The 12233-nt window shown below is 33.5% G+C and overlaps 1 long non-coding RNA gene across 1 annotated transcript; it reads right to left on the reverse strand.

Moving 5' to 3' along the window:
• Nucleotides 1–901: 901 nt before the first annotated feature.
• Nucleotides 902–9130, reverse strand: LOC123557154 (uncharacterized). The gene is made up of 7 exons (XR_008367247.1): nucleotides 8978–9130; nucleotides 8217–8383; nucleotides 7843–8086; nucleotides 6578–6674; nucleotides 4795–4955; nucleotides 3091–3178; nucleotides 902–2566 (listed from the first exon to the last, which is right to left on the reverse strand). It is a non-coding gene; the product is annotated as an uncharacterized LOC123557154 (long non-coding RNA).
• Between the last annotated feature and the right edge of the window lie 3103 nt (nucleotides 9131–12233).

A 12233-nucleotide genomic window follows, 5' to 3' on the forward strand; every position in this document is an offset into this window, starting at 1 on the left:
AGTGCATTCATGATTAAAAATTGATGGTAAAATGTTGCACGGGTTTGTTTACATTACGAAATTTTGGTAGAATCTATTGTTTTGGTAAGTTCATGATAAACAGCATATAATCTCATTTCACTTAGATTTTGTACAAAGATTTACTAAACGATAAAAGAAATTTGATTACAGTCTCTTTCAAGGTGCTGAAAGTAGAATAAACCTGTATGGTATTCTATTGAATTCATTTACCTGTGGGATTATCATTGGTAAAATCTCAAAATCATTGGAAAACTTCCAATTCAGGAGTTGTCCATTTTGCTTTAGATATTTTAGATGGTCAGTTTTTTAGGTATCAAATATCTTTTTAATATTAGGAGATGAAGAGATGTACATACATAGTTAGTACAATGGTGCACTAAGCGATCATTTCACACTGACGAAATAACCCCTGAAAAGTCTACATGTACTTTGTTTGTTAAATGTTGCATGTTTATTCGCTTAAGCAACCAACAGAAGTATTCGAATAAAACCTTTGCGGTCTTTTTAGTTGTCTTTGATATTAAAATTGACGTTTTATACTTTACATCTATGACTACGACTGACTTCTTTCCTTAATTAAGACAAAATTCGTATTCGCATTAGAATTTCATATAAAGACGTTGAAACTAAAAATAACTTTAAGACACGATGATACCATTAGCGCGTGCACTTAGATTTGAAACAATCATATTGGAAATATACAATACAGTACAATACAATTCAATACTGTAACATTACAATACAATACAATACAATACATTACAATATATTACAATACAATACAATACAATACAATACAGTACAAATAACACTTATATAGCGTGAACTATGCCTAGAATAAGCTTCTAATGCGCATTATAAAGTCTGATCATATGTGCATCAATCCAAGTGATAATTTAAGTGTAATAAAACTTTGAGAACAAATGTGTCTTAAGACAATGTCTAAATTAATCTTCCTCTCTAATTTGTCAAAGTTTGTCGGGTAGCTCATTCTACCATTTTGGTCCTTTCAAATGATCTATCTGCTAAACAAGTTTTTGTTCTGGGTTTTGATATTTATGATGATTTATTTTTAGATCTTAAACCATATCCACACTGAAAATTTTTAATCATATTTGCAGATAAATTGGGGCAGTTCCCACAACACATGTAAAAAGAAGCACAAGAACATTAAACATCATTCTTGCTCGTACAGGAAGCCAGTGCAAAGCTTTGAGAACCGGTGTAATATTTTCATAATACTGAGTTTGCATTACTATTCTTGCCGCATGATTTTGTACTTTCTGCAATCTGTCTAACTAATATTCTGGAATGGCCGTAAACAGACCGTTACAAAAATCTTGGTGTGAGTGCATCAATCCATGTACCAAAGTTTCTGTATTTTTCTTTGTTAAATGGCCTCTAATACCATTCAATTGGTTACTGGCAATTTGGCATTTATTTCTAATGTGACGATCAGAGTTTAAGTCATTTTCAGCCCGAACACCCAAATCTCTTACATGATCAACACATTTTACCAGAACTCCACCAACCTCAACAGATGAGATATTTGGCTTTGAAAGATGATTTTTTGTTTCATGGACTATAACTTCTGTTTTAGAATTGTTCATATTCATTTTATGATTTTTCATTCAGATTATAACATCCTGAAGACACTAATTTAGATTGTTTAATATAGAGCTCTCGCTGCCAACATCTCCAGCACAGACCCCTTATAGCAAGCTTGTGATCATCTGCATATCCATACACTTTAACAGGGTAATTACGCACTACCTTGTTTAGCGCAACAATATACATTGTAAAAATAACTGGACCAGCGCAGGACCCCTGAGGAACCCCATACGGAAGATTGACTACTCTGTAAAATTTATGATTCACTACAACCTGCATTGTTCTCTGACTTAGGTATGATTCAATCCAACTCAAAGGTGTATCCTTTAGTCCATCATTCAAAACAACACCGGTACTGGCCAGCGACTATAACAAATCTACAACGGCAGTCACTGTATGATAATGAATTACATATGATTGTGTTATTAAACTGTTATTTATCAATGTGCTGTGAAATAATGGTGTGGTGGGAATATAAATGCTGGTTGAAAATGATAGTCAAAAGAACAAATGCAGTGCGACAAAGACAAGTATGTAAGCATTAGATATTATCATTCTAACGGAATTAACCTTGCACTCTTCGTCGCACATATTTTCTTCACAGCAGTTTTCTATCGCTAAAGCCTTTTCAGCACTACATCTCTCATCGGCCTCTTTCATTTCCAAACAAAATGCAGTTTCCAGTTCCTTGATCTCATCGTTCAGCAATTCTCTGTCGCATGAGTAAAAGGCAGCATAAAAGCTACTTAAGAGTTTGGATGCAGCACCTTCTGGGTCGCCTGTCAAGATATGATGTCTTACGTATATATCTACGTCTCCCATGAAACATGGCATCTTCTTCAAGTCACGCACATATAGTAAGCATCCAGCTTTACAAAACCCCAGCACACACCTACTGGTAACATTTGATATGAGCTGCTGCATCTCCGGATTCCTGAAATAGTAAATAGTTATATAATTTAATGTTACCTTGCTATATTACCTACTTGGTATGTTCTGTGATCGTAAACAGTGTCAAATTTAGTTACTGTATTTTCTTTTTTAGTGGAGCACCCAGCCAAATCTACTGTGTTAAACTTTTCAGCGAAAACTACGTGGCTATGAGAGTTTTATACAGTAATGTGGCCATTATGAGATTCTTATGCAGTAATGTGGTAACTCTGAGAATTTTGTACAGTAATGCAGTAAAGAAATATTCCTATAATGAGTAGCATACGATTAGGCAGAACAACCTTCATATTTCGTAAATCATGTCCCTGTAGTCAAAACTTGAAAGGAAGTTGAGGATATATAGCTGACTGTTATATCAGCTGAAATACTGATGATCTATTATTTTATCGGCGTTGCAATCTGTTAGACATGTCCAGTTTTTGATATATTGACTGACACCATTACAGAACCCAATTTGTCTAAAAATGGAAGAAAAGTGTACATTGAAATTCACAGAAAATGTCTCACTCCAGTCGCAAGGACGTCAAATCGCATCCTTTAACTTTACCAGTTCCTTGCCAATCACATGTGCCGATGCGTTTCCATGAAGTGCAACCTAGTCAAGTTATAAAATACAGAGAACGATTTATCAAGTTTTTTTTATTTGTTCAAAAAGAAGTAGAAAAAGATACTGTAACATTAATATCTGGAATGACTGTTACCGTGTGTTTGTTACAATTTACACCCTATTACAAAGTTATATTACTGGAAGATATAATATCACTTTCGTTGAATGTCAATTAAGTTAATGGACCTTTAATGCCAGTCGGCAAATTACCTTTTCCCCGTTTGTCATGTTCCGGTTTTTACGGAAAATTATGTTTCCATTACGTTTAACTCCGTTTGAAAAATGCCGAATTGCTTAACAAAAATTGTAATCACACGCAAATTGCTGAGTGTCATTACGGGTCCGTTACCTTAAATCCTACTAGTACAGATCAATATCTAAAATTCATATCACGTTTAAAGACATCCAATGGCCATCTTTCACTCAAATATTTTATCTTTAGATATATACTTTAAAAATTATAAAATCCTGATCAAATGTATTTAACTTAACTTAATATAGAAATTCAGTTTGCATATTATGGTGGCATATTTCTGCATACGAAAACCAGATAAGTTTCGCGAAAATGTATTGAGTTTTCAAGAAAAACATAAATAATTTCGCGAAAACATATAAGCTTTTCGCGAAAACATAAAAGCTTTTCTCGAAAGGAACTGCAAATATTAAGTGGATAAATTTGTGTTAGTGCCCACTTCTGCATAAGAAAACCAGATAAGTTTCGCGAAAATGGACCAAATTTTCATGAAAAACGGTAAAGTTTTCGTGAAAATAAAATATTATTTCGCGAAAACATTTTATTTTCACGAAAACTTAATCGTTTTTCATGAAAGTTTAGTCCATTTTCGCGAAACTTATCTGGTTTTCCTATGCAGTAGTGGGCACTAACGCAATCTTTTTCCATTTAATATTTGCAGTTCTTTTCGTGAAAAGCTTTTATGTTTTCGCGAAAAAAGTTCCATTTTTCGTGAAAACTCGATACATTTTTGCGAAACTTATCTGGTTATCGTATGCAGAAATATGCCACCATAGCATATAGAGTTTTATTTAAAATTAAATGTCATGCGGTAACAGTTGATTGTCAAAAAACAAAAAAAACAAAACAACAGCCAGTTTCTTTAGTGGTAGTACACATTCATATACTGTGTTTATCTACATATGTATACAGTGTGTATTGTTTTAAACCTAATACTATCAATACATATAGACCTGTTAATTTTATGTTTACATAAACTATATGAAATAATTACCATGCTAAATTTCTAAAATGAACTCGTCCATCTTTCAATTTGAACAGCACCGTTAACTGTTAAAAGGGATGCTTACCAAAAAGATACTGACTAAATGGCAAACAGTGCAAATCATGATGAGACTGCACGGATGTGCAGGCTGATCATGATCTACACTGATCCTAAAGGCAGAATCATTCATGTCCAGCATGGTAAAGGTCAAATATGAAATTTAGCTCGAATATACCTTTAAACCCTAATCAGTAAATCATTCCAACACAAAATGCTTTCGAACAATGTTTCATAAAATGAAACAATACGAAAGAAATGAAGTTCCTAGGAAAGTTTCTCTAAAAATACAATTCTAAATTCCCTTACCGTATTTGACATTTTCGACGGGGAAATAGCTGAAGATTGAAAAACACATTTCATCTCTTGTTTCATATCCGTAATTTGTAGTTGTTTCCCTTGATGTCGAGTCGAAGACACACATGGTCCGAAGCTCGTCGCCAGGATATATATCTACCCCTTTTTCAAATCTTGAACAGGCATGACTTAACTGAAAATACTCTGTAGCGTAAAGACTTACCCTAAACGCTCTTTACACAAAGGAAACAATCTGTTTATAGAGTGAAATTGTTGAGTGAACACCGATTGTCAATCCTAATCCTATCTTTGTTATATCAATCCAATGGAAAGGTTAAATGATAACACAGTCATGCATCTAATAGTCCTGAAATTGTTTTCTTTGATTTTCTCATCTTTCTATTTATTTTTCCCCACACTGCGACGCATACATATGGGTAGCAGAGATTGATCCATTTCCAGCAGTAGCGTTTTCAACATGTTTTACCTTTTGAAATTCTGTGGGTTTTGGCTTTTTCAAAATAAATCGCCGGTTTGTTGACAATATTGACCACAATAAATGTCACACTGTCCCCAGGGCATTGACTTATTTGATATTTAGTTTTATTTTTAAATTTCAGACTGCTGATCATTGTAGTAATTATGCATGCTTTTTTTCATGCCTAGAAGTAAAAAGCGCATGGTTTGCATGAGGTGGTAGGTCAATAGCCAGCCAGCATGACTATATCGGCCCGATAAAGGTATAATGTCGGAATGTCAGCAAAATGTGCCGATGTAGGGCCGATGTCGGGTTGTTGTAGTGCCGCAAAATATTGAAATCGGTAGATCGACATCAATCAGTGTAACTATTTCGTACGTCCGATTGACATCGGGCCGATATTGGATTCTCTAATATAACTATATTTTTCAAAATATTATTGATAAACGTGAAAAAGTAATCTAATTGTTTATATGTGCTAATCTATGAAGCAAATATGATGTTTGTCAGAACTAATCAAACTAGTTTCCAAACAAAATTTGTTGACGGCATTTATCAATTTTTTATATGTAATAAAGGGAGGTAATTATTAAGATGCATTTTTATTTTTATGTAAAATGCCGCCATAGAAATATTTATATTTACAAAAAAATGAAAATATAAATATGTTAAAAATTCTAATTGAACAATTTTAATAGTGTTAAGATTATACAGAAAGCTTACGTAACTGTATAAAACATGCAGTATATAATTGTGAAAAATATTATTACAATCAAAAATCAAACAAGCATCATACACATGATGCGAGATACATCAGTTCTCAAGTAAATTACTCTAAGAATTTATAAAGTGTATATTTTAAAAACTTTGATAAAGCACTGTTTGTCACATTATTTCGCGACCACGATATGATCTGTCAATATCGGGCTGATATCATTTTGAAACTGGCCATATATCGTTTGCCAATATCGGACCAATGTCATTATGATGTTGGCCCGATACCGTCACCGGAGGTCGGACAGACATCATTCCTATTTGCAGCCGAAATTGAAGCAGATATCGGGCCGTTATAGACAACGACGTCGGTTTGATATCGGGCCGATATAGAATGCTGGCTGGGTAGTCACCTAAACTTACAATAAAGTCTTAACGGAGTCATCTCCATTTTTCCCAAATTTTTCACCCAGGATCATTTTTTTTCAGCTCAAATAACACTTTTTCAGAAAATGATACTTTGATTATTTTTTTTCAGACTGTGTACTTTGATGCACTTAACTACATATATATCTAAGATAGCGATTATAAAATACGTCATACATGTGCAGCACAGGTTAGTCGTAACTATAATGTGTGTCGTTTCCGAGGTCAGTAACAAACACACCGTCCCTTCTTAATTCCGTCATTTGAGAACGACCTGTCAACAAATTAAAAAAAATTGTTTGTTGCTGTTGTTGATGTAATACTGTATCCAATAATAATAAATTTAATTTATATAAAAATATGAAAAACATGTATTTCAGTAAGAGGAATATCTACATTAGAGTGTATGTAGAGTCAATACATATAGGCATTTCCAATTTATATTGTATCTTTCATATTTTAATACATCAATATCTGTGCTGACTATAACAAATTCAGAAGATTGCCACTTTAAGCATTTGCATATATTATGTATACATGATACAAACTGAACGGCTCAAATGAAGTACTGAATTATTTCTAAATATTAAAACTGGTAAGTATTTAATTCAACTACAGCTTCAATTTATAAATTTCACACAAAGGCACGAGTATCGGATCCAGGATGATAAAGTATGACAGACAGATAAAAACACATGTTTTCATCCCAAACTCAAACGAAAATAAAAACATGTAATGTCATATGATCCCCTCTCAATTGATACATACCGCAGACAATGTCAGAAACCGGAGCTTTGAGCCTCCAAGCACTTGTTTCACTATGCACGTTCTTTCGAGAGCAATATTTCAAAGAATTGAACAAACTACCTACCATTATTTATGCATTAATTGAGTTACAAAATAAGACCAATCGCAAGTCAGTCGTTCAGCCGTTCATGAAAAGTCTATTAGAAAACGAGGGTCAATCCTTCTATATGCTTAAGAATCATTTGGAAGGGGCTTATAATTCACTATGTATTTTTCTAATTTAGCTTCAGTTGAAACAAATACAGGTTTCCGTAACAAGCTTATAATATTTGTTTCGACCAAGATCCGATACTCTTTCGCAATATGTAACATTCAAATTTAGTAGTTGAATTGATGAGACCATTGATATATCTTAACCCCTAATTTTGTTTTTAATGATACCCTTGATATATCTTAACCCTTAATTTTCTTGTTAATGAGACTTTTGATATATCTTTACCCTTAATTTTGTTGTTAATGAGACCTTTGATATATCTTAACCCTTAATTTTGCTGTTAATGAGACCTTTGATATATCTTAACCTTTACTTTTGTTGTTAATGCGACCTTTGATATATCTTAACCCTTAATTTTGTTGCTAATGAGACCTTTGATATATCTTAACCATTAATTTTGTTGTTAAGTGTAAATACTTACCCAGATAATGCATATGATTAAACACAGATGTAACAGTTATACTGTCAGTGAGAATGAACGGGGTACAGTCTGAAGAACATACGCCTACAGCTCTGTGGCTTTCTTGTCCAGGTGGGATATCCAGGAACATTTGTCCAATTGTTAAAATACCAGAGTTGTAGGGGCTGAGTTTTGGAGTTAAGTAGAAAACAAAGCCGGAGGAGTCAGTTTCTTTAGCTCTATTTTCAGGGTTATCCCAATGGTACTGAAATAAAGAAAAAAAATAACTACCTGATACGTGACGTGTTTTATTTCAGTTTACGTTACGTAGTTGCTTACATTGGAAACGTTTTCCGTCCGTCGTTGGCGGTTATACGCATGTAAGGAAATTATACCTGTATTGCAACTTTCTTGATTCCTTTAGTTCCTCCAATGAGAATTCCGCTGTCTTTGTGTAAACATTGCCCATCCATTCCAAACGACCATGTTGCTATCATATCCATGCATCCTTGACCAGGTGTCATTCCACAAACGTATGCAGTGTTATCAATCGTGGTATCGTCTGAATTAAAAAGGCGGTATAATAAAGATTTTAAATTGGCTAGGCTACACCTGAAGTTAATAGCACAGGCAAAACTAAGACGACACAACACCTACTTAGGTTTGCGTAAAACGCAAAATGGTATTATCATCGTCATCATCATCATCATCATCTTTATAGTAGAAAAAAAAACATTACTTAATGATATTCAAATATTTCATAAAGATATAAGGTAAAATGAGATTCTGAGAGAATCAATTAATTTAAAAGGACGACATGTCAGACGTCCAAAATAATTTGATTTAATACAAGTGAAATTCATAAATCAATATTGACTCTTAGTTTATATTTTGAGTATATGGTACAAGTAAGACATAGTGTATTTCTCAACAGACAAAAGCGGTGGGTCGCTTTTCTGCATATTTTACAAACTGTATGAATGTTTTCGTCAATAAATTATCTAGAACTCACTGAGCAATTATGTTCTAAGTTGTCAAATTACTGTGAAAGTAATGCAATAGCTTTTTTTAAAAAAATTAAAACACAAAGTCATTATTATCTCATACACTCAGTATGATTTCATCATACATCGCAGTTATAAAATCTTAATGTTACCTTTGCAGCTGAATACAACTATATGATGCATCACGTATTCGTTGTCAATAATAGGTTGAAATGCTACCACGTGACTTTCAACACTTGGAAATTCGAAAGTTATGCACATGTAAGTTGTTTCCTTAGCCGGAACAGCAGTTTCAGGTAATCGGGCCGTAAAGTTGAATGTCTCTTGAAAAAAAAATGGAATGTACGACCGTACACATTTATATAATAGTAACTTTTGCAATAGTAAATGTAAGTAAAAGAAAATGCAAGTGCCAGCAGTGTTTATGTATTAAGTAAAATGCCATTCTGTATGTACTGGTCCAAATAGATGTATTTGAAAGCAAAACACAAAGGAATTATATAATTTATTTAATTATTCTGAAGAGTTGAAACGTCGTGTGAGTAATGTGTCACACTTTCATGAATATCTGATTCCTCGGTGCATCTTGAAGTTTCAAGTCGGACAAAATCGAAAGAATGGACTAAACAGATGGGTCTATGTCAATGTCAAGCTGACACAAATATGATCAACAGAACTGTTGGTTAAAAGAATAGAAACAAGAAGGTAATGATGGCCCTAAATCGGTTCTTGTTTGTCCTATAGTGTTATAGATCTGTAAAGCTATTTGTAGGATTAACATTAAAGATGAAGGTCACAACAAACCAGCAATTGTAAGTGATTTTCTGTCGTCAGAAACAAGGACACTTAACACTATTTTTTAGCATTGATCCACCTATCAAACGATCAACTTGACCAAATGCAGTATGTCATTTTGCTAAATCGAGAGCAGTAACACCTCTGCTGTTTCTAGTCCGATATCTTAACTGAAGTTTACAACGGCAAAATACGGAATACCGATAGTGTCAGTTAAAATATTGCACATATCCCACAATTTCTTGCTAAATAAAAGACAGCAGTTGAGGAAACTAGACCGGTCTGTCCAAAATCATCGGGTACTTGGTTGATTAGAACATTTTAATTATTAGAAATACCCATATACGACAGGAAAAAAATTGCACATTTAGAGTATTTAATGCAATATATATTGATTTTCCACTTTGGCGGACATTTTGACAGCCATTTTGGATTTTTCAAATGAATTTCTTCTTTGAAATATACATTTGGTATTTATCACGTTACCTCCAGCAATAAAAATAATATATACATACAGAATCCTGTCTTAATCCCCTGTAATTTAGGAGATATGATTTCTTTGCACTTTTGGTGGCCATCTTGGTGGCCATCTTGAATAATATTTCAAAATGCTCAATGATGACAAAGTTGCATCATCCAGTTTCTATGAAGGTACATGTTGTAGAACCTTTTCATGTAAAAATATTTTGTGCATACCAAATTTTTTTTTGATACACCTCTGGAAGAAATATCAGGGGTTGATATACGTTGAGTTTAGAAAACGTGTACATTGACGAATGCAACTGATATATAAGCTCAGTTTATATTGGTAAATAAAGTTGTTTGCTCAACATCATAACTTTTTATCATGGAGGTACAAAGAATTTCGTGCTTTATGTATCGATCTCAAATGCGCCGACTATCTTTTTAAAGACAGTTCATGTTATATACATGGTAAATAATGATACTAAATAGTGGTAAGTAACCCGGGCAAAGTAACGAAAATAATACTGAAACAACCAGATATGACGGATTGAAGATCACAAGAATTCATTTTATAGGGGAAATTTCCAGCAAGAAAAGAACTAATCTAAGCTACTAATTACAATTCCCATTATATTATAATAACTCATTGTGCGCCGAAAATCTCAATCTTTCTGCTTAGATTTTACACTTGCGGTTTAAATTGGGAAAATCGCACCAAATGTTAGGGGCGGTGCAATGTGCCTTCAAGTATGAGTCAGTATAAATCAATTTTGGGAATTCTTTAAAGGCATTGCATCCAGCATTCGCTGATGTAAGTGTACTTTAATTAGGTTAACTAATGCAATGTTGGTGTGTTTTTTCTCTTTCATTTAGTATTTATTGTTTTCGTCTAATTTGACAGGTTTACTGTAACCCGATTCAAGAGTATCGTTGTAGACAAAAAGTATCTTTAAAAAAGATACACGGCCGCATTAGTCAATTACGAAACGTGCATGCACTATGCACTTTAACATACGATCGGGTATTTAAAAAGCAAAACAAAATGTAGTTTTTAATGTAAAGTTTTTATGTTTTTATGTAGAACATATTTTACAGAACACACATTTTACATCATAATTATATTAATCATAATCTAGGAAACTTTGACAAAAAATTAAGACTAAAAAAAGGGGGGGGGTGCGAAAAGTGAGGGATACGAAATGACCAAAATGGGTACGAGTTGACTGGGGACGAGTTGACAGTAAATCGTTTACGGGAGATCACTCCGTATCAGAGTGGCAGAGTTGGCAGGTTTGTAGTCGAACTCTTTCGCAGTTTCACTACCGAGGGTATTCAGGTTTATGACGTAAGCTATTTCCACAAGGAGTCTTGCAACCGATTATACTGTCTAACAATACAGTTCAGAGCACCTGCACACCCCTTAAGAAAATATTATCTATTTCATTCGAAAACCTGTGGAATGTTTCACCCTCCGATCTAAATACAGTTTTATTCAGCTGTTAAATGACCTTCTCCCCAGATATTTACAGGAAGTAGAGGTGAAGCCAATACCGACCTGCGGCCGGAATTAAAACATGACAAGACTGAATTTGATATCTGGCAATACCTTGTAGACCTTTAAAATCGCCGCAGATTTTAGGGTACATGATAGAACCATTGCTAATGCTTTTGTCGTTTTGTGTTGTTGTTGTTGTTTTAATTTGCAACTTAAATGTACTAATTTTTCTATGATCTTGAACATTTGCACGCGATTTCCTATCGTTATAAATGTAGGATACAAAGATCCGCAAATAGGAAAAATATCCCCGTGTCAGAATTCTTAAAGCTTTTAAAGGTAATTCAATATCTGTCGTATTTGGTCACAGTCGTTAATTAATGTATTATATCTGTCAGTTTAAAAACTATAATCATTCAAAGCCCGATGGCTACCATGAAATCTTCGTAAAGTATGTGTAGACGGTACAGTCAGTAATTTTGAAATCTTCAGAAGTTTGTTCAAATGGAAATTATAATAAATACGAACTATATGACTTTTTGTTAGAGCATTCGTATTTGTGTAATCTTATACGAAACACGATATATCATTTACAATCTGTGTCGTACGCATTTGAAATTTTGTTAGCTTTTATCATATAGTAACAACTGTTA

This window comes from Mercenaria mercenaria, chromosome 15 (genome assembly GCF_021730395.1).
Source record: "Mercenaria mercenaria strain notata chromosome 15, MADL_Memer_1, whole genome shotgun sequence".
Taxonomy (NCBI): Eukaryota; Metazoa; Mollusca; class Bivalvia; order Venerida; family Veneridae; genus Mercenaria; species Mercenaria mercenaria.